Consider the following 25,132-nt stretch of genomic DNA (forward strand, 5'->3'; position numbering starts at 1 on the left):
CCCCTGAAGCTCACACTAGAAATTCTGAATGCCGCTGAGTAAGTGGCAGAATGATTGAGCATCTCTTTCTTCTGCTTTGATGAGACTCTAACCCAGGCAAGAGATTTATTTCCGTTGTCAATGTTATTTCAGGGCTCAGAGACCAGTTGTCTATCTGGCTTTTCAGCCAATCATAGGCAGAGGAAGTGGGGGTTGGCAGGCAGTAAGGTTCACTGGGGATAGTACAGGTTATTTTGAGCTTTATCTTATTCTTAGTGAGCAGCCTGGGGCATCAGTGTCTGCACATGATTCAGTTTTGCCTGGTGATGGTGGCAGGAGGACACTTTGCTTCAGGTGCTTGGCATTCAGTATTACAGAAACAAGTTATGGGAAAGACAGTTTCCTGTTGCCAACTCAGTCTCTCAGTAGATCACTGGAGGATCAGGAGGAAGATTTCATGCAGACAGCCTGCTATGTGAGCAGATGCAGAAATGCCAGTGCCCACAGGGGGGCCTGGTGCTTAAAAAGGAAAACAACAAATCTGGCTTTGTAATGTGTCTGGTCTGATTTAGAGGTGTAAGAATATAAGACCCTGTCACTCTCAGGTCTAGTGAGGCAAGACTAGCAAGAGAATGGGCAAGGGGGAGGGACCAGTAGAGAGGACTGAGGAAGGGATACTCCTATCTTAATCCTGAGAGAACAGTGATGAAGAGTCAATAACTGTGCCCCACTTAGTGCATCAAACACTGGATGATAAGTTACTCTGGTTCCCAAGAAATGCCTTCCCCGTTGTTAACCACACTTCCGAATCCTAGGTGCATAGAATTCCTCATTAACTCCAATTTCCAGGTGTTTCCCTTTTATACCTGCCTATAGGAATGATTAGTGCAGTGTAGGTACATAATCAATGTTCAGCAAATATTGAATGAATGAATGATTGGTTTATATTAGTGGTATATTTCAAAGTTCAGCTGAACCCTTTCTTTCAAATATAATCTTAATCTGAAACTCATTGCACAGGATGGATCAACATAGAACACTCTAAATTATACCTCTCAGTCTTCCTCTTGCTATCTCATATGGGAAAGTAGTCAAAATGTCTGAAATTCCTTCAGCAACTGTTCATTAATATCTATGATTTTCCCAGCCCCATAAACATTCCAGAGGACTTAAAAGGAGAGAAAAGCTTTATCACAGGGAGGACAGAGTTTAAGATGGATGATAAGATAGATACACTCAAGCTATATGAGAGAACAAAGGAACAATGGGCAGGGGAAATACCATGATGAGCTGGATTCCATTAAAAGTTTTAGCTTTAAGCTAGGCCTTATAAGAAATGCAAGATTTTAGTGTACAGGAAGAGGGGAAGGTGCTCTAGGTTGCTTTTACAGTGTATACAAAGACATGAAAGTGGGAATGGGAAGAGCATTGGAATCTGGAGGAAAGAGAATGAAGGTGGAGCAACCTATGTAAATAGAAAGAGAGAGAGAGAGAGAGAGAGAGAGAGAGAGAGAGAGAGAGAGAGAGTATGTTTGTGTGTGTTAGCACACATGCATGAAGCGAGCATGCATGCACCCATGATATGTTGGAAGGAGTGGGATTTACTAGTCAGCAAGTTAGAATCACTTGATGGTTACCTTGAAAAGCATCCAGAATTTAGGAGCTAATAAGCTATGGGGGAGCTACTGGAAGTACTTAAGTATACGAATAGCCCAGTGAGACATGTCTCTGGCAGTGGCCTAGAGAACACATGTGTGGAAAAAGATGAAGGTCTACATGTTCATGTAAGAATTAATTCAGGGGAGAGGCCCATCTCTCTATATTTCTGCTTAATGTTACTCAGTTCCTGTTGAGTTGGGTTGGGCCAAACCAATCTAGAAAATTACTATTTGTATTTTATTGCAGACTGTATGGCCTACTCAACTATAATGCATTTCTAAAGCAAATAACACCTTTATCATATGAGTACTCCAGTTATATGACTGTTTCAGGAAGCTCAGTGCATTTCTGATAAAGTGAAGCAGCCCAGGGAAGGTGTATTCTAATGACATTGTGGCTAACTACTAGTTTGAACTAGCACAGTCCTGCTTTAAGACATCAAGTAAATATGGCATTTTTGGTGGCATTCAGATTGGATGCACTATGAAGATTTGTTTTAAAGTATCAGAAGAAAATTATACATTGCAATTGGATTACATTTGCTAGAGTTACATACTCTAACTAATGACAATAGATTTCAGCATCCCAGCCTGTGCGCAAGCAGTGAACTGCATTTGCCTCAAGGAATGTGATCAAATCTGGTGTTAATGCATTTATTCCTTCTTGTCTCTACATTGCTGCAGGCAGTCTTTACCAATTCTCAACCTGACTATGATTCAGATACCTACATAGGAGGTACAATTTTAGGTGTCCTATTTACTTTATGGTATTAGGACATGGGGTTGGATTGGTTGCAATTAAAGGGGTCAAAAGACCTGCAAAGGAAGTTCAGAGAATACACATCTAGAGAGGCAGATGTGACCAGCTAAGAACTCTCCTTGGACCTTGGAAATGTATTAGCTATCATTATGTGTGAATATGACTCTTTAGGAGAGAAATAAGAAAGAATAAAGAAACAAGAGGTGGGAGGCTAGGATGGAGCCAAATATGATTATAAGGACCAAAGGGAGATGTAGTTGGCCATCTGTAACTGTTAGTTCTCCATCTGTTGATTCAACTACTATTCCCTAAATAATACAGCACAACTATTTGCATAGCTTTAAATTGTATTAAGTGTTCTAAGTAATCTAGGAATAATTTAAAGTATAGGGGAAGATGTGCATAGGCTATATGCAAAGGTTATGCTATTTTATATAAGAGACCTGAGCATCTGTGGATTTTGGTATCCTGGAGCCAGGGAGTCTGAAACTAACCCCCCACAAATACTGAGAGACAACTGCTTATTGAAACACTTAAAATCTTTCACTCTTTACGTGTAATAATTTTTTAGTAAATGCACTATTATAGGCACTAGAGAATCACCAATGAAGACAAACATATGCTCTTGTTGAGCTTACATTCTAATGTGAGCAGGAGGTAGTCAAGAAACGAAAGAAAGAACTAGCCTTTCCATGAATTGTCTCATCAAGTCATATGGCTTTATTTATCATCTATATCCTGACTCCCAAGTTTCACATCTCCCCAGGACTCTAACCTTGTTTATCCAGCTGCCGCTTAGGTCTTATTGGCACTTCAAGTTTAATATGACCAAATCAGAATTCTTGATTGTTACTCCCACTACCTTCTCCATCTTGAAAAATGGCAGCCATATTCCTCCAATTGCTCAGGCTAAGATCTAAGAATAATCCTTGATTCCTCTCATTTTCTCACTTTCCTACTTTAATTCTGTCAGCAAATCTTGTCAGTTCCATTGTCAAAATACATACTGGATCTGACTATTCCTCACCACCTTCATGGCTATCACCCTAGTTCAAGATATTATCATCTCTCACCTAAAAACTGCAAGATACTCCCGATTGATCTCTATCTCCACTTTTTCTTCCTTCTAATCAATTTCCCACGCAACAACCAGAATGATTTTTACATATTTTGCATATAATGAATTCTATCACGTCACTTCCCTACTTAAAAACTAATGACATCCCATGACTCAAAGAATTAAATGGCAATAATTTCTCAACACTATACATAATGTCTGCTCTAGATCTGGCTCCAGCTTCTTTCTTTCTTTCTTTCTTTCTTTTGAAACTGGCCAGTAATAATGGGTTTTTTCCCCCATATTTATTTTATTTGTTCTAATTAGTTATACATGACAGTAGAATGCATTTTGACACATCATACATAAATGGAATATAACTTCTCATTCTTCTGGTTGTACATGGTGTAGAGTGTACACTGGTTGTGTAGTCATATATGTATATAGGGTAATAATGTCCAATTCATTCTATACTTCCTACCCCCAGACCCCCTCCCCTCCTTTCACTCTCTTCTGTCTAATTCAAATTACCTCTATTCTTCCCTAGCCCACCCTTATTGTGAATTAGCATCCACATATCAGAGAAAATATGTGACCTTTGGTTCTTTTGTATTGACTTATTCCACTTAGCATAATATTCTCCAGCTCCATCCATTTACCAGCAAATGCCATACTTTCATTCTTCTTCAAGGCTGAGTAGTATTCTATTGTGTTTATATACCACATTTTCTTTATCCATTCATCTGTTGAAGGGTGCCTAAGTTGGTTCCATAGTTTAGCTATTGTGAATTGAGCTGCTATAAACTTTGATGTGGCTGCATCACTGTAGTATGCTGATTTTAAGTCCTTTGGGTATAAACCAAAGTGGGATAACTGGATCAAATGGCAGTTCCATTCCAGGTTTTCTGAGGAATCTCCATACTGCTTTCCATAATGGTCGCACCAATTTGCAATCCCACCAGCAATGTGTGAGTGTACCTTTTTCCCCACATCCTCAACAACATTTATTGTTACTTGCATTCTTAATAATTGCCATTCTGACTGGATTGAGATAGAATCTCAGTGAAGTTTTGATTTGCATTTCTCTAATTGCTAGAGATGTTGAACATTTTTTAAATATATTTGATGATTTTCCCACATTTTTATTGGAGCATTATAGTTGCACATAATGATGGGATTTGTTGTTACATATTCATACATGCACAAAATATAACAATATAATTTGATCAATATCACTCTTTGGCACTTCCCCCTCCCTCTCTGCCTCCCAACACTTGGTTCCTTTCCTCTACTTGTCCTTCTTGATTATCATGTGTTACATCCCCACATTTCTTTTCCTATTTCCTTTTCAGCTTCTGCATGTGAGTGAAAACATATGACCCTTGACCTTCTGAATTTGACTTACTTTGCTTAACATGATTGTCTCCAGTTCCATCCATTTTCATACAAATGACATAATTTTGTTTTTCTTTGTGGCCATGTGTATATATATACATATATATTATATATATACATATATATATGTATATATATAGAGCCCATTTTCTTTATTCATCCATTGCTGTGAATCATGCAGCCCCAGATTATTTCTACAACCTCTTCTATCAGTATCTTTCTCTTGATCACTAAGCTTAAGGTACACTGGTATACTCTTATCTATCATTTTTATTAATGTATTATAATTATACATAACAGTGGAATTCATTGTGACATAATTTTACATGCACATAACATAATTTGATCATTCCCATTCTCTAATACCTTCATTTCCTTCCCCTCTTCCCTTTCCCTGATCTCCTTTATATACTCTATTTGTCTCTTCTATTTTTAAATTGTTGCATTATAATTATACATAAAGGTGGGATTCAATGTGCTATATTCACCCATGCACATAACATAATTTGGTAGATTTCAACCCACATTACCTCCCCTTACACTGGTCTCATTTCTATTGGTTAAACCATCAAAACCCTTCTCCTCGTGATCTTCGCCATTTTTCTTCCCTTTGCCAATGGTGTTTCTTCTCTGGCTCTTCATGTGGTTTACTCCTTCCTATCATTCTACCATTTCAGAAAGGTTAGGCCAACTTTTTGTTATTGTAACAGGTACCTAAGACAATGAGCTCATTAGGAAAAAAAGGTTTATGTGGGTTCACAGTTTTGGAGGTTTCAGTCCATGGTTGGTTGGTTCTGTCACTTTTAGGACTGTGGCAAGACGGCACATGATGGCACAGTTCATGGCAAATCCATTCACCTCATGACCAGGATGTGGAAGAAATAGGGAGAAGAAGGCCTGGTCTCCCAGTATCCTATTCAAAGCCACATTCACAGTGATGCGAAGACTCCGCCTCTTCTAGGTTCTTTTACTTCCCATTAGCACTATGGACTGGTGACCAAGCCTTTAACACATGGGCCTTTGGGGAATACTTATTGACACCATACCAGAAGTCTTCCCTCACTATCTAAAGTAGACCCAACTACAGTTTCCTATGACATGGAACCCTATTTGTTTCCTTCATAATACTTATCACAACTTGAAATTATTTCAACCTTTTGGGTATATGTGTGTATTTGCATGTGTATATGCTGGTTTGTGTGTGTCTCTCTGTCTATTCCATGAGATTGTAATCTCCATGAATGTAGAGCCAATGTCCAATAAAATTGCCCCTATATTTCTAGTGCTCAGAATATTAGCTACATAATAAAAAATTTTAAATGAACCAATGAATAGAATAGGATTCTGGAATTGGAATACAGGCACAGGCATCATGAAAGTCTGAAGAGACTAAAATTACGAGTTTTCTGGACCCCAGATCTGAACGTCAAGGACTGCTGAGTTAGGCATAAGTTTTCAGAGCAGGGTAAAGGACAGAGTTTATTGTGACCAGGGAACATGGTATAGAAGCCAGAGCAGTAACTGAAACTGTATTATATTAATGAGAAAAGACAGAAAGAACAAATTTAAGTCCAGAATGAAACTGTACTTCATAACAGGGGATAGACAGTTTTATTCTGCCAGAGACAGAACACTACCTATGGAGAAGAAATACATACTTTGGCATCTGACAGACCCAGGTTTGAAAATCAGCTTCAACCACTGATAAGCTGAGTGAATTTGTCATACTTATTTAATCTATCTAAGCATAATTTCTCTCAGCAGTAAAGTGTCTATGATAATACTACCTACTTCATAAGGTTATATATGAACTACATGAGCAGGTGCAGTGGTACATGCCTGTAATCCCAGTGGCTTGGGAGACTGAGACAGGAGGATTGCAAGTTCAAAGCCAGCCGCCAGCCTCAGAAACTTATCAAGGACCTAAGCAACTAAGCAAGATCCTTTCTCTAAATAAAACATTGAAAGGACTGGGACTGTGCCTCAGTGGTTAAGCACCCCTGGGTTCAATCCCCAGTATCTCTCTCTCTCTCTCTCTCTCTCTCTCTCTCTATATATATATATATATATATATATATATATATATATATATAATATATGTGTGTGTGTGTGTGTGTGTGTGTTAAAAATGTGGAGTACCTTGAACAGAACAGAGCATATAAAATGATCAGTGATGAACAAGAGGAAAAGGAAAAGGAGAGAGAAACAGAAAAGAAATGAGCCCTTACAAGTTTATACAGTCCTAGGAGTCTATCTCTCTATACTATTGCCTTGGCCTGCCATGTAGATAAAAAAGCTTTTCCTGTGCTGTCACACTACAACAGCCAACACAGATCTCTCTGTGTCCTCAAAAGATGGGGAAATTTCTCCGCACACAGATGTAAGCAATCAGTTCTACAGTGGACACTAGCTCTACTTCAATTTAGGTCTGACACTATCCACTTGGAAATAGCATTAGATCCCACTGATCGAGGTCTCAGGCCTCAAGGCTGCACCGTTCTACACTTAGATGGCAGTAGTAAGCTCTGGGCTCTTTAGTCTGTTCTTCTTATTGACTGGCTGTTAAGTCTGAGTTCCCACTCCACTTGAGTTCTATTACTTTGCTACAGTGACTCACAAGACTCAGGAAAACATGTTTACTGATTTATTATAAAGGATATTACCAAAGATACAGATAAAGTGATGCACAGAAAGGTATGGAGGGAGAGGTGTGGATCTTCCATGTGCTGTCTTGGTGCAACACCATCCACATGTTCAGTATCTGGAAGCTCTTGGAACCCTGTCTCTTTGGATTTTTATGGCGGCTTCATTACAGAGGCATGATTGACTAAATCTTTGACCACTGGTGATCAGCTTAACCTTTAGCTTCTCTTTCCTCCCCAGAGTTTAGGGGTAGGGTTGAAAGTTCCAACCCTCTGGTCATGCCTTTGTCTTCCTGTGACTAGCTCCATTCCTGAAGCTATCTAGGGGCAGTCAGTTTAAAAATGCAAAATACCAAAATGTTTATCACTTTAGAGATCCCAAAGATTTTAGAAGTGGCATACCATGAAACAAGACAAAGACCAACATATCTATATCTATCTATCTATCTATCTATCTATCTATCTATCTATCTATCTATTACATTATCATCCTGGCCTTCTCAGGAAAGTTACTGTGATGGCTTGGGCATGATTGCATGAGTTACATTCTCCAAAACTATGGCCATTACTCCATGGCCACACCCAAAACTAGTCAATTCATCAGGAGAGAATAGAATCATTAAAACTAATTGCTTAGGATTCCTGGTTTTCACCCAGAAGGCCTGGGTTCAACTCCTGCTGTGGGAACAGGGAGTTCTTGGGGCTGGAGTGTGGCTCAGTGGCAGAGTACTTGCCTAGCACCTATGAGGACTGGGTTTGATCCTTAGCTCCACATAACAAATAAAATTAAAGGCATTCTGTCCAACTACAAAACAAAGTTAAAAGAAACTAATTGCATGCCCCAGAACACAGATGGCATACTAGCCCCAGCAATTCCATGTCACCTATCTCCATGAGGGTCACTTTAATAACAAATCTCTGATCAAGAATTTGAAGTAGAGAGGTATTGAGTTAGCTAGAGTCACAGATGGTACAGGAGCCAGGTAAGGCTTCAACATGGCTTCCTTCAAAGAATGTCACAATGTGGTAACCATCAAAAGAAGTCTCTTTGTTTATGAGTGGGTGGAAATAAATTCTAAGAAGTAATCATACCAGTAGTTGTTCTTAATGCACAAAATTGAAGCAGCAATGAATTCTCAATTCTAAAATTAGAAATATTTTCTATGAATATTTGTAGTTCATTATTGACTTTTGAGACTCATTATACAAGTACTAAAATATGGAATTTTATGATTACTTTATATAATTATGCATACACAGGGAGAGCCAAATTCCCTTTAAAGTTAGTGAAAGATATGCAGGAAGAATGAAAAACAAAATTCGTCCTTATATTTTTCAACTTTACTTTCTGTAGAATTCAATATTTCAAAATGACAAGACCCATTTTGTTTTCGAATGCTCTATAAAGTGTAATAACAGTAATTTATTTGCATAGTTGCATTCTTCTGGGAGTTCAAAGCATTTTTCACGTATTCTAGTTATTTCATAATGGAAGTGGTAAATAGTTTTAATACTTTTTATAGATACAGAAATAGGCACAGAGTGGTCAAATCATTTATCAACAATTTTGCAAACTATTGTTTATACATTTGTCTTTTTAAAATGGGATTAATACATTAGGCACAGTGGCCCATGCCTGTAATCCCAGTGATTTGGGAGACTGAGGCAGGAGGACTGCAAGTGTGAGACCAGCCTCAGTAACCTAGTGAGACCCTCAGCAACTTAGCAAAAATCTGTTTCAAAATAAAAAGGACTGGGGATGTAGCTCAGTGGTAAAGTGCCCCTGGTTCAATCCCCAGTATATAATCATCATCATAAGAAAAATGAGATTAATAATGATGTCTGCCTTATCTCTTAGTATTTCTATAAGGGCTCATATAGGACACCTCTTGTGTGACTTTAAATCATCTAGAGTTTACATCCTAGAGTTTACATCCTGCTTGAGTTAATATTCTATTATTTCCCTTGCAGAATTCCACCCACTTTGCTCCCTCTCTCTGGTTTTAAGGACATCCTGGGGTTGAAGATCTTTGGGTTCACCTCGAACAATAGAATCCAGAGCTGATGGATAAATGATTTCCACTTTTTCCCCCAGACTGATAGTTCTGAGACATAAACTACTTTAGCTTCCTCAGAAAGTTCCAATCATCCATACAGTCAACCCAAAATTTGTACCTGCATTTTCTTTTCCTTCAACATCATTTTTCACATCCCTATCCCTTTCTCCTGCTGCCTGGAATTACTTCTGAAATGTAGTACCTGAACTTAAGCCTTTCCTTTAGGCTTTACTTTCAGAATAACTAAGTCCAGAAAAAAGTGACATGAACCGAACTGTATAAGAAAATTTGAAAACCAACAACTACTATGCAATATAAGCTATTACTATGACTCATATAATGTAGTAGTACTGAAGACCAATTATAGGAAACAACTTTCATAAGGAAGCTATTAAAGGACTGAACCCCCAAATTGGCAGGCCTTTCTGAAACCTTGGAGCAACCTTAAATTAGCAATATTCCTGTCCTGGATGGGTCCAAGATTTTCCAAGGGGTATCAGACAAAGGGAGATATTAAGAGAATCAATTTCTAGCATCACCTAAACTTCCATATGTATCAATTCTTAAAATTTATCTGCCTGAGAACATGTCCATAGTCAGTGTAGCCCACTCTGGTTTCCCTTTCCCTCTTCTCCATTCATTTATGTATCATTTTCCTGATACATAAAAGAAGGGCAGAACATTTATCCTGGAACTTACTATGATATATTACATCACATCGCTATTATTCAAAAATAATAGTAACACTCCTGAGAAAAAAGTCCTATGAGAGCAAAGCAAAGAGAGCACTGGTAAACTTGTGGATCTCTCACTTATTAATGACTTTATAGCTTTTCTACATGGACTGTTAATTTCCACACAGAGATAAAGAATGCCCTCATAAAAGCAGAACATCTATTTATGTATGAGTGTTGGACAAAATGTTTCTAAAATGCTATGGAGAATATGATGTCCAGAACTCTAGAAAGCCAGTTTCATTTAATTAGATGAAAAAAAATTTCCTTCTCAAATGATAAGCTGTTCTAATTATGTCAAATGAATAACTATGGGCAATACTTTTCAACAATAAAACTTAAGTGTTAATTATGTATATATAATAATTGTCAAATGTTTTTCCCTTTGTCTACCATGAATTTTTAAAATTTTATTTGTTCTTTTTTAGATATACATGACAGTAGAGTATATTTTGACATATTCATACAAACATGAAGTATATCTTATTCTAATTAAGGTCACAATTTTGTGGTTATACATAACGTGGAGGTTCATTATGGTATATTCATATTTTAAGACACTTCTAGAAGATTTACATTATAAAACTAAAATATGGCCTGTAAGTATATGGACATGTGAACACTTCTGCATGTTTCATATTTAGTCCATAAGACAAATCCTAAAATACATAATTTTCAATTTTTTAGTTTGCTTTTTACTTATTTTGAAACAGTTTTAGATTTCCCCTTCATAATGAATATATGTTGTATAAGTCAGAATTCTTCAGAGAAATAGAACCAATAAGTTATATAGAGATATATGGAATGAGGGATTTTATTTATGAGAGATTGATTCATGTGATAATGGAGGCTGAGAAATCCCACTATCTACTATGTATAAGGTGAAGGTCCAGGAAAGCTGCTGTGTAGTTGCAGTACAAACCCAAAGTTTTTGCTGAGCATCGTGGTCCACACCTGTAATCCCAGGAAATCGAGAAGCTGAGGCAGGAGGATCCTGATTTCAAAACCAGCCTCAGTAAATAAAATCAAGGCACTAAGCAACTCAGTGAACTCTAAATAAAATACAAAATAGGGATGGAGATGTGGCTCAGTGCTGGAGTGCCCCTCAGTTCAAGCCCTGGTACTAAAAACCAAACCAAACCAAACCAAACCAACCAAGCCAACAAAAAAACCAAAGGCCTGGGAAACCAGAGGAGCTAGTTGTATGAAGCTCAGTCTGAGGCTGATGTCTTGAGAATCAAAAGCACTGATGTTTGAGGGCAGAAGAATTTTTATCCCAGTTGAAACAGAAAAAGCAAAGTCACTCTTCTCTCCAGTTTTTGGTTTCATTCAGGCCCTCAACTGATTTGATGATGCCCACCTGCATTAGTGATGGTATCTTTTCTCAGTCTACCAATTCCACTGCCAGTCTCGGAAAACTCTTTCACACACTTATCCAGAAATAATATGCACTGATTATCTGGGCACCCCTTATACCAATCAAGTTGACACAAGATTAATCACCACACATCTTGGAGTATAGACATGAAAACTAGACAAATATCCTGTTTCTCCTTAAACTTTTACCAACTAACTTAAACATCTATTAGTGGATCTTCTTTGTAAAAATGATTATTATGGTGTTCTAATGGCAACTTTGTATTTTCTTCATTTCTTCCACATTTAGTAATTGAAATTCTGTAAGGAAAAACTCTTTCATTTCCATTAATTTATTTATTCAATTAGGTATTTATGTAAGTATGGACTCTCAAATATCTCTTTTGCTCTATGGGTTATAAATCTAGTACTATTGTTATTTATTTTGATTCTTAAATTATCATTGAATCTCTACAAATTGGGAAATATGTTTGCACGTCATATGGTTTAACTTATTTTTTCTCCAAAAAATTGAAGACCTAAACCAATAAGAATATCAGCAGATTTTTCAATCCAGACCCTAAAAGCTAGAAGGGCCTGGAACAACATTTACCAAGCCCTGAAAGAAAATGGATGCCAACCAAGAATCTTATACCCAAAAAAACTTACTTTCAGATTTGACGATGAAATAAGATCCTTCCATGATAAACAAAAGCTAAAGGAATTTACAAAAAGAAAGCCAGCATTGCAGAACATTCTCAGCAAAATATTCCATGAGGAAGAGATGAAAAACAACGATGCAAATCAGCAAAGAGGGGAACTAGCCTAAAGGAATAGCCAAATTAAGGGGAAACCAAATCATGTCAAAAAATAAAAATGAGTCAAATGACTGGGAATACAAATCATATCACAATAATAACCCTGAAAGTTAATGGCCTGAACTCATCAATCAAAAGACATAGACTGGCAGAATGGATTAAAAAGAAAAATCCAACAATCTGCTGCCTGCAAGAGACTCATCTCATAGAAAGAGATACCCATAGACTAAAGGGGAAAGGATGGGATAAAACATACCATGCACACGGACACAGCAAAAAATCTGGAGTATCCACCTCATTTCAGATAATGTGGACTTCAAGCCAAAACTAGTCAGAAGGGATAAAGAAGGACATTACATACTGCTTAAGGGAAGCATAAATCAGCAAGACATAACAATCATAAACATCTATGCCCTGAACATTGGCTCATCCATGTAGGTCAAACAAATCCTTCTCAATTCCAGAAATCAAATAGACCACAACACAATAATACTAGGCGATTTTAACACACCTCTCTCACCGCTGGATAGATTGTCCAAACAAAAATTGAATAAAGAAACCATAGATCTCAATAACACAATCAACAATTTAGACTTAACTGACTTATATAGAATATACCATCCAACAAAGAACGAATACACTTTCTTCTCAGCAGCACATGGATCCTTCTCTAAAATAGACCATGTCTTATGCCACAAAGCTACTGTTAGCAAACACAAGAAGATAGAGATACTACCGTGCACTCTATCAGATCATAATGGATTGAAATTAGAAATAAATGACAGAATAAAAAACAGAAACTTCTCCAATAACTGGAGATTAAATAATACACTATTATATGATGAATGGATAACAGAAGACATCAGGAGGGAAATAAAAAAATTTTTAGAAGTAAACGAGAACAAAGACACATCATATCAAAATCTCTGGGACACTGTGAAAGCAGTACTTAGAGGAAGATTTATTTCATGGGGAGCATTACACAAAAAAAGTAGAAATCAACAAATAAACGACTTACCACTACAGCTGAAAGCCCTAGAAAAAGAAGAGCAGACGAGCACCAAAAGTAGTAGAAGACAGGAAATAGTTAAAATCAGAGCCGAAATCAATGAAATTGAAACAAAAGAAACAATCGGAAAAATTAACAAAATAAATAGTTGATTCTTTGAAAGAATAAACAAAATTGATAGACCCTTAGCCACACTAACAAAGAGAAAGAGGGAGAACACTCAAATTACTAAAATTCGGAATGAACAAGGAAATATCCCTACAGACACAAGTGAAATACAAAACATAATTAGAAGCTATTTTGAAAATATATACTCCAACAAAACAGAAAACCTCGAAGACTTGAACAAGTTTCTAGAGACATATGAATTGCCTAAACTGAACGAGGAGGACATACGCAACTGAAATAAATCAATTTCAAGCAATGAAATAGAAGAGGTCAACAAAAGCCTACCAAGAAAGAAAAGTCCGGGACCAGATGGGTTCTCAGCCGAGTTCTACAAAACCTTTAAAGAAGAGCTCATTCCAATACTTCTCAAAGTATTCCATAAAACAGAAGAGGAGGGAACCCTCCCAAACTCATTCTATGAAGCCAATATCACCCTGATACCTAAACCAGACAGAGACACATCAAGGAAAGAAAATTTCAGACAAATATCCTTAATGAACATTGATGCAAGAATTCTCAACAAAATTTTAGCAAATCGCATACAAAAACATATTAAAAAGATAGTGCACCATGATCAAGTGGGTTTCATCCCAGGGATGCAAGGTTGGTTCAACATCCGGAAATCAATAAATGTCATTCACCATATCAACAGACTAAAAGTTAAGAATCACATGATTATTTCAATAGATGCAGAAGAAGCATTTGATAAAATACAGCATCCCTTCATGCTCAAAACACTAGAAAAAATTGGGGTAGCGGGAACAGTCCTTAACATTGTAAAGGTCATCTACGCTAAGCCCATGGCCAATATGATTCTAAATGGTGAAAAACTGAAAGCATTCCCCCTAAAAACTGGAACAAGACAGGGATGCCCTCTTTCACCACTTCTATTCAATATCATTCTTGAAACTCTAGCCAGAGCAATTAGACAAACCAAAGAAATTAAAGGGATACGAATTGGAAAAGAGGAACACAAACTATCCCTGTTCGCTGACGACATGATTATATATTTAGAGGAACCTGGACATTCCACCAGAAAACTCTTAGAACTCATAAGTGAATTCAGTAAAGTAGCAGGTTACAAGATCAATGCTCATAAATCCAATGCATTTTTATACGTAAGTGATGAATCTTCAGAAAGAGAAATTAGGAAAATAACCCCATTCACAATAGCATCAAAAAAAAAAAATACTTGGGAATCAATCTCACAAAAGAGGGGAAAGACCTATACAATGAGAACTACAAACACTAAAGAAAGAAATTAAGGAAAACCTTAGAAGATGGAAAGATCTCCCATGTTCTTGGATAGGCAGAATTAATATTGTCAAAATGGCCATACTACCAAAAATGCTATACAGATTCAATGCAATTCCAATTAAAATTCCAGTGGTGTAACTTACAGAAATAGAGCAAGCAATTATGAAATTCATCTGGAAGAATAAGAAACCCAGAATAGCTAAAGCAATCCTCAGTAGAAAGAGCAAAGCAGGGTTTATAGCAATACCAGATCTTCAACTCTATTACAAAGCAATAGTAACAAAAATGGCATGGTATTGGTACCAAAATAGACAGGTAGATCAATGGTACAGAATAGAGGACATGGACACAAACACAAATAAATACAATTTTCTCATACTAGACAAAGGTTCCAAAAAAATGCAATGGAGAAAAGATAGCCTCTTCAAGAAATGGTGCTGGGAAAACTGGAAATCCATATGCAACACAATGAAACTGAATCCCTATCTCTCACCCTGCCCAAAACTCAACTCAAAATGAATCAAGGACCTTGGAATCAGACCAGAGACCCTGCATCTTATAGAAGAAAAAGTAGGTCCAAACCTTCAACTTGTTGGCTTAGGATCAGACTTCCTTAACAGGACTCCCATAGCACAAGAAATAAAAGGTAGAATCAACCAGTGGGATATATTCAAACTAAAAAGCTTTCTCTCAGCAAAGGAAACTATCAGTAATGTGAAGAGAGAGCCTACAGAGTGGGAGAATATCTTTGCCACTCATACTTCAGATAGAGCGCTAATTTCCAGAATCTATAAAGAACTCAAAAAACTCTACACCAAGAATACAAATAATCCAATCAACAAATGGGCTAAGGAAATGAACAGACACTTCACAGAAGAAGATGTACAAGCAATCAACAGATATATGAAAAAATGTTCAACATCTCTAGTAATAAGAGAAATGCAAATCAAAACTACCCTAAGATTCCATCTCACCCCAATTAGAATGGTGATTATCAAGAACACAAGCAACAATAGGTGTTGGTGAGGATGTGGGGAAAAAGGTACACTCATACATTGCTGGTGGGGTTGCAAATTAGTGCAGCCACTCTGGAAAGCAGTATGGAGATTCCTCAGAAAGCTTGAAATGGAACCACCATTTGACCCAGCTATCCCACTTCTTGGCCTATACCCAAAGGACTTAAAGTCAGCATACTACGGAGATACAGCCACATCAATGTTCATAGCTGCTCAATTCACTATAGCCAGATTGTGGAACCAACCTAAATGCCCTTCAATTGATGAATGGATAAAGAAACTGTGGCATATATGTACAATGGAATATTACTCTATCATAAAGAATGATAAAATGATGACATTTGCAGCAAATGGATGAAATTGAAGGATATCATGCTAAGTGAGATAAGCCAATCTCAAAAAACTAAAGGATGAATGATCTCGCTGATAAGCGGATGAGGACATATAAGGGGGAGTAGGAGGGGTTAGCGTTAGGGCTAGGGTTAGGTTAAGTGTTAGGGATAAGGAGGGTGGTAAGAATGGAGGAAGGAAGGACTGTATAGTGGGAAAAGAGGGGTGGGAGGGGTGGAGGGGAAGGGAAAAAATAACAGAATGAATCAAACAACATTGCCCTATGTAAATTTATGATTTTTAATTAAAATAAAAAAATTGAAGACCTAGTTCAATTATCAGCCAATTTATCATTAAAAGATTTAACACTGATTATATAACATTGAATTTCTTACATATAATACAGAAGTTGTTCAAAGAATTAACATTATAAGAAGAAAACTTCAGTTCCTATATATTTATGTGAAAAGAGGCCTTAGTAATTTCTCTATCAAAAAAATTTAAACAGAAATTGACTCAACCTCAAAATTTATTCAGATTTAGTAGTTTTCAATAACATTATGCTTTTGCATATTAAGCAGTTTTTAAAAAATATGTAACATATTTATGTAGTATTATCAGTTATGTGCTACTCATAATTGTAATGGTAACTTATTGAGAAATGAATAAAAAGCAAATAGACTTGATAGCCACAAGAAATAAGAAAATTCAATGTATATAAATATGTGAGGGAGATCACATTTCACATATAATATACTTTAAACATATTAATGTGTCATAATAATCAGTGAAAAGTAGAACTGAAATATGCTCAAGGAATAAAGATGTACTTGTATTTTTATTTTTTCTTTTGAAACTTTATTATTAAATTTTTACTGTATTATCATCATGGCAGATGATTTATCCTAGAGAATATTCTGTGTGCACTTTAAAGAACTGTGCATTCTGCTGCTTTTGGATAAAATATTCTGTTTATACTTTTTAGATCCATTTGGTGAATAGTGTTGTTAAATTTTGATATTTCCTTATTGATTATTGGTCTGGAAAAACTACACATTATTGAAAATAGGAAATCGAAGTCCCCTACTATTATTGTCTTGTGGTTTATTTCTCTCCTTTGATCTGTCAACATTTGCTTTATATATTTAGGTGCTTTGGTGTAAGGTGCATACATGTTTATAATTATTATACTTTCTTGTTGAATTGACACTTTAATCATATGTAACCACCTTCTTTGTCTCTTGTGACACTTTTTCAGTTAAAGAATAATGTGTCTGATATAAGTATATACATTCCAAATCTCTCAGTTACCATTTGCATAGAGTATTTTTTCCATCCCTTCACTTTTAGCTTATATATGTCATTAAATTTAAGATGAATCTCTTGTAGAAAACATATAGCTGGGGTTTCTTATTCCCATAATGCTACTGTATATCTTTTGATTAGGGAGTTTACTTCATTTATGTTTAACATAATGTGCTGTAACAGATTGAAGGAGGGGAAACCTGGATAAAGAGAAAGCTTTTTTCTATCCTCTTTTTTTTTAGTTGTCAGTGGACCTTTATTTTATTTATTGTTTTTTAATTTACTTTTATTGTAAACAAATGGGATACATTTTGTTTCTCTGTTTGTACATGAAGTAGAGGCATACCATTTGTGTAATCATACATTTACATAGGGTAATGTTGTTTGATTCATTCTGTTATTTTTTCCCTCTCCCCCCACCCCTCCCACTCTTCTTTTCCCTCTATACAGTCCCTCCTTCCTCCGTTCTTGCCCCATCCCCCCCATTATGTGTCATCATCCACTTATCAGCGAGATCATTGGTCCTTTGGATTTTTTAGATTGGCTTATCTCACTTAGCATGATATCCTCCAATTTCATCCATTTGCCTGCAAATGCCATAATTTTATTATTCTTTGTGGCTGAGTAATATTCCATTGTATAAATATACCACAGTTTCTTTATCCATTCATCAATTGAAGGGCATCTAGGTTGGTTCCACAGTCTGGCTATTGTGAATTGAGCAGCTATGAACATTGATGTGGCTGTATCTCTGTAGTATGCTGATTTTAAGTCCTTTGGGTATAGGCTGAGGTGTGGGATAGCTGGGTCAAATGGTGGGTCCATTCCAAGCTTTCTAAGGAATCTCCACACTGCTTTCTAGAGTGGCTGCACTAATTGCAACCCCACCAGCAATGTATGAGTGTACCTTTTTCCCCACATCCTCGCCAACACTTATTGTTGCTTGTATTCTTGATAATCGCCATTCTAATTGGGGCGAGATGGAACCTTAGGGTAGTTTTGATTTGCATTTCTCTTATTACTAGAGAAGTTGTACATTTTTTCATATGTCTGTTTATTGCTTGTAGATCTTCTTCTGTGAAGTGTCTGTTCATATCCTTAGCCCATTTGTCGATTGCATTATTTGTATTCTTGGTGTAGAGTTTTTTGAGTTCTTTATAGATTCTGGAGATTAGTGCTCTATCTGAAGTATGATTGGTAAAGATTTTCTCCCACTCTGTAGGCACTTTCTTTGCATTGCTGATAGTTTTCTTTGCTGAGAGAAAGCTTTTTAGTTTGAATCTATCCCAGTTATTGATTCTTGCTTTTATTTCTTGTGCTATGGGAGTCCTGTTGAGGAAGTCTGGTCCTAAGCCAACATGTTGAAGATCTGAACCTACTTTTTCTTCTATAATCTGCAGGGTCTCTTGTCTGATTCCGAGATCCTTAATCCATTTTGAGTTTAGTTTCGTGCATGGTGAGACGGGTTTAGTTTCATTCTGTTGCATATGGATTTCCAATTCTCCCAGCACCATTTGTTGAAGAGGCTATCTTTTCTCCATTGCATATTTTTGGAAGCTTTGTCTAGTATGAGAAAATTGTATTTATTTGTGTTTGTGTCCATGTCCTCTATTCTGTACCATTGATCTACCTTTCTATTTTGGTACCAATACCATGCTGTTTTTGTTACTATTGCTTTGTAGTAGAGTTGAAGATCTGGTATTGCAATACCCCCTGCTTCACTCTTTCTCCTAAGGATTGCTTTAGCTATTCTGGGTTTCTTATTCTGCCAGATGAATTTCATAATTGCTTGCTCTATTTCTGTAAGGTACGTCATTGAGATTTTAATTGGAATTGCATTGAATCTGTATAGCACTTTAGGTAGTATGGCCATTTTGACAATATTAATTCTGCCTATCCAAGAACATGGGAGATCTTTCCATCTTCTAAGGTTTTCTTTAATTTCTTTCTTTAGTGTTCTGTAGTTCTCATTGTATAGGTCTTTCCCCTCTTTTGTGAGATTGAGTCCCAAGTATTTTATTTTTTTCGAGGCTATTGTGAATGGGGTAGTTTTCCTAATTATTCTTTCCAAAGATTCATCACTTATAAATAAAAATGCATTAGATTTATGTGCATTGATCTTATATCCTGCTACTTTACTGAATTCACTTATGAGTTCTAAAAGTTTTCTGGTGGAATTGCCTGGTTCCTCTAAGTATATATTCATATCATCAGCAAATAGGGATAGTTTGAGTTCTTCTTTTCTATTCGTGTCCCTTTAATTTCTTTGGTCTTTGTAATTGCTCTGGCTAGAGTTTCAAGGATGATATTGAATAGAAGTGGTGAAAGAGGGCATCCTTGCCTTGTTCCAGTTTTTAGGGGGAATGCTTTCAGTTTTTCACCATTTAGAATGATATTAGCCATGGGCTTAGCATAGATGGCCTTTACAATATTAAGGAATGTTCCCACTACCCCAATATTTTCTAGTGTTTTGAGCATGAAGGGGTGCTGCATTTTATCAAATGCTTCTTCTGCAGCTATTGAAATAATCATGTGGTTCTTGACTTTAAGTTTGTTGATATGGTGAATTACATTTATTGATTTCCGGATGTTGAACCAACCTTGCATCCCTGGGATGAAACCCACTTGATCATGGTGCACTATCTTTTTAATATGTTTTTGTATGCAATTTGCTAAAATTTTGTTGAGAATTTTTGCTTCGATGTTCATTAAGGATATTTGTCTGAAATTTTCTTTCCTCGATGTGTCTCAGTCTTGTTTATGTATCAGTGTGATATTGGCTTCATAGAATGAGTTTGGGAGGGTTCCCTCCTCTTCTGTTTTATGGAATACTTTGAGGAGTAATGGAATGAGCTCTTCTTGAAAGGTTTTGTAGAACTCAGCTGAGAACCCTTCTGGTCCCGGACTTTTCTTTATTGGTAGGTTTTTGATGACCTCTTCTATTTCATTGCTTGAAATTGATTTATTTCAGTTGCGTATGTCCTCCTCGTTCAGTTTAGGCAATTCATATGTCTCTAGAATCCTGTTGATGTCTTTGAAATTTTCTATTTTGTTGGAGTATAGATTTTCAAAATAGCTTCTAATTATGTTTTGTATTTCAATCCTGTCAGTTGTGATATTTCCTTGTTCATTCCGAATTTCAGTGATTTCGGTTTTCTCTCGTCTTCTCTTTGTTAGTGTGGCTAAAGGTTTATCAATTTTGTTTATTTTATCGAAGAACCAACTATTTATTGTGTCAATTTTTTGTATTGTTTCTTTTGTTTCAATTTCATTGATTTCAGCTCTGAGTTTAACTATTTCCTGTCTTCTACTACTTTTGGTGCTCATCTGTTCTTCTTTTTCTAGGGCTTTGAGCTGTCGTGTTAGGTCGTTTCATTGTTGAGTTTTACTTCTTTTATTAAATGCGCTCTATGAAATAAATTTTCCTCTAAGTACTGCTTTCATAGTGTCCCAGAGATTCTGATATGATGTTTCTTTGTTCTCATTTACCTCTAAGAATTTTTTAATTTCCTTCCTAATATCTTCTGTCATCCATTCATTATATAATGGCATATTGTTTAATCTCCCGGTGTTGGAGTAGATTCTGTTATTTACTCTTTCATTTATTTCTAACTTCAATCCATTACGATCTGATAGAATACAAGGTAGTGTCTCTATCTTCTTGTATTTGCTAACATTAGCTTTGTGGCATAATATATGGTCTCTTTTAGAGAAGGATCCATGTGCTGCTGAGAAGAAAGTGTATTTGCTCTTGGTTGGATCGTATACTCTATAAATGTCTGTTAAGTCTAAATTATTGATTGTGTTATTTGGATCTATGGTTGCTTTGTTCAATTTTTGCTTAGAAGATCTGTCCAGTGGTGAGAGAGGTGTGTTAAAATCACCTAGTATTCTTGTGTTATGGTCTATTTGGTTTCTGAAATTGAGAAGGATTTTTTTGACATACGTGGATGAGCCACTGTTTGGGGCATAGATGTTTATGTTTGTTATATCTTGCTGATTTATGCTTCCCTTAAGCAGTATGAAATGTCCTTCTTTATCTTTTCTGACTAACTTTGGCTTGAAGTCCACATTATCTGAAATGAGGATGGATACTCCAGCTTTTTTGTTGGGTCCATGTGCATGGTATGTTTTTCCCCATCCTTTCACCTTTAGTCTATGGGTATCTTTTTCTAGGAGGTGAGTCTCTTGCAGGCAACATATTGTTGGATCTTTCTTTTTAATCCAATCTGCCAGTCTATGTCTTTTGATTGATGAATTCAGGCCATTAACATTCAGGGTTATTATTGAGATATGATTTGTATTCCCAGTCATTTGGCTCATTTTTTAAATTTTATTTATTTATTGATTTGACACGACTTGGTTCCTTCTTTATTTGACAATTCCTTTAGGATAATTCCTCCCTTTGCTGATTTGCTTCTTTGTTTTTCATCTCTTCCTCATGGAATATTTTGCTGAGAATGTTCTGTAATGCTGGCTTTCTTTTTGTAAATTCTTTTAGCTTTTGTTTATCATGGAAGGATTTTATTTCATCGTCAAATTTGAAGGTAAGTTTAGCTGGGTATAAGATTCTTGGTTGGCATCCATTTTCTTTCAGGGCTTGAAAAATGTTTTTGCAGGCCCTTCTAGCTTTTAGGGTCTGGATTGAAAAATCTGCTGATATCCGTATTGGTTTCCCCCTGAATGTAATTTGGTTCTTTTCTCTCACAGCCTTTAAAATTCTGTCTTTATTTTTTATATTAGGTATTTTCATAATAATGTGCCTTGGTGTGGGTCTGTTGTAATTTTGTGTATTTGGAGTCCTGTAAGCCTCTTGAACTTGATTTTCCATTTCATTCTTCAGATTTGGGATATTTTCTGATATTATTTCATTGAATAGATTGTTCATTCCTTTGGTTTGTTTCTTTAAGCCTTCCTTAATCCCAATAACTCTTAAATTTGGCCTTTTCATGATATCTCATAGTTCTTGTGGATTCTGTTCATGATTTCTTACCATCTTCTCTGTTTGTTCAACTTTGTTTTCAAGGTTAAATATTTTGTCTTCAATGTCTGAGGTTCTGTCTTCCAGGTGTTCTATCCTATTGGATATGCTTTCTATGGAGTTCTTAATTTGGTTTATTGTTTCCTTCATTTCAAGGATTTCTGTTTGTTTTTTTCAATATCTCTAACTCTTTATTGAAATGATCTTTTGCTTCCTGTATTTGCTCTTTTAACTGTCGATTGGTGTGATCATTCAATGCCTGCATTTGTTCTTTCATCTCATCATTCAGTGCCTGCATTTGCTCTTTCATCTCATCGTTTGCTTCCCTGATCATTTTAATTATGTACATTCTGAACTCTCTTTCTGTCATTTCTTCTGCCATGGTGTCATTGGGTTTTATTGATGTAACATCTAGATTTGTTTGTTTTCTCATATTGTTCAAGTATCAGTGGACTGCTGAGATATTGCAGATTTCCTCTATTGACTTATAATGTCCCTGAACATTTCTAGTGTATCCACTCTTAGCCTTCAGTAGCCTGAAGTCTTGGAGGAAGTTGATAGTGCGGTGCTCCACAAGGAAGCTGCCTCTCTAGGGTTGGTGGCCTTCAGGTGGGGTATATTCCCTGATAGTGGGCAGAGGTGGCTCCACGTGTTAACCAATGGTCATCCAAAGGGAAACTAGGCTGCGGACTGAGGCAAGGCCTGTTCGAGCCTGTGTCCTTGGCTTTACCGTCCTTGTGGGAAAACCTCACCCGGCAGGGAAGACCCACCTGGTGGGGAGGTCTCGCTGGTCAGTTCCCCTCCTAGAGGTTCCCCTCAATCTACAACTACCGCCTGGGCTGGGCTGCCTTCCTCTGCAATGTTCCCAGGGTCCCAGACCTACCTCCTGGGCCTGGGAGCCTCACCCTTTGCAGATGAATCTCCTTAGGCTGCCTCTCCTCAGAGAATCTGCCCGCAGTCCTGGAACTTTCACTCCGCCCCTAAGCGTGTCTGTGTGCTGCTCTTCCTCCAAGAAGCCACCTAGGTCCTGGGACCCTGCTCTGCACCTAATCGCCTGGCTATGGGGCCCCTCCTCTGAGCAGTCACCTGGAGCCCCATACAATCGCTCCTAGTCCCAGTGACCTGCAGCACACCTCTTCCTCTGGGCAGCCGCCCGGAGCCCCAGTGGTTGCTCCGAGTCCCAGCGCTGTTCTGAGCGGCCTCCTCTACAATGCTCCCAGTTGTCCGAGTTCACTGCTCCTGTGGGGGGAGGGGTGTCTCGCCGGGCAGCTCTACTTCACAAAGTTCCCTGCGTTCCAGGACTACCACCCCATCCGGGACGCTTCCCCAATGGGAGAGACTCACCCAGTTGCTTTGAGTTGGTCCCAAGTCTCTCAATGTCTCCTCTTTTGAATCCTGAGTCCCTGAGCAACATGAAATGCAGCCACCCTCAAGTCTGCCATCTTGAAACCCCTCTGTGTATATTCTTATAACTACCGCTCTGATTAAGATATAGGACATTGATAGCACCTCAGAAGTTTCCCTTAGGCTAATACGCTCCCAAGATGTAACTATGGCACTCACTTCTATTATCATCATTGAATTTAACGTGTTCTTGAACTTCATATAAATAGATTCACTCAGTGAGTACTCTTTTGTGTGACTTATTTCACTCAGTATGGTTTTTACATTAATATGTGTTCTGAGATTTATCAATCACTGTGTTTTTAAAATACTGTGTTATATTCTTTATATATCACAATTTAGTTATCAATCCTACTACTCATGGATATTTGAGATGTTTGCAGTTTTGAGCCCTTATGAAAAAATGGGAATGAACATTTGCTACAAGTCTTTGGCTAGATATATGTGCTCATTTCTCTTGGGTAAATATCTGGGACTTAAACTGCTGGGCCATAGGATAGGCATATGTTGTGCTTTAGCAGAGAACAACTGTTTCAAAAGTAGTTGAACCAATTTACACTCTTGACAGTGACATATGGGAATTCCAGTTGTTGTACATCCTCTCCATTGCTTGGTCTTTCCAGTCATTTTTATTTTAGACATTTGGTTGGATGTATATGTTATCTCATTGTGGTTTTAATTTATCTCTGTTTATCTTTTGACTTTCTCCTTTTATTTTCTTGTGTGGAAAGTCCATATTTAGGAGTTAGTGGCATTTTCCCTTTGCAAGAAAAGCCAGGTTATGAGCAGTTTGGACAAATGTAGATACAAATTTAGAGGAAGAGACCTGGAAAGAAGAAATCCTATCAACTCCATTATTTCTCACCGACTTTATCATGAAAACCCATCCATCAATCATTAAGGGCTAAAATTAGAGAATGATTTTTTTTATTCCATACTGGACACAATACAATGTGAGTTTTCTAAATCCAAATCCCTTACTGGGCCTTTACTCATGGGGTGACTTCTACATGTAGATAATATAGTTTAGCTAAAAGTACCTTCACTGGTTTAGGAAGTAGAAAGACTGCCTGAGGACATTCAAGCCTTCTTGGTGGGGGCCAGGTGGCTCGATGTAAAGCAGAAATCCAAACTAGTTGGTTCACAAGACAAAATATTTTATTTGGCTTTCATTGTGTTGTGATTTTAATTGAAGCCAACATTAAA

Source organism: Sciurus vulgaris (assembly GCF_902686455.1).
Source record: "Sciurus vulgaris genome assembly, chromosome: X".
Lineage (NCBI taxonomy): Eukaryota > Metazoa > Chordata > Mammalia > Rodentia > Sciuridae > Sciurus > Sciurus vulgaris.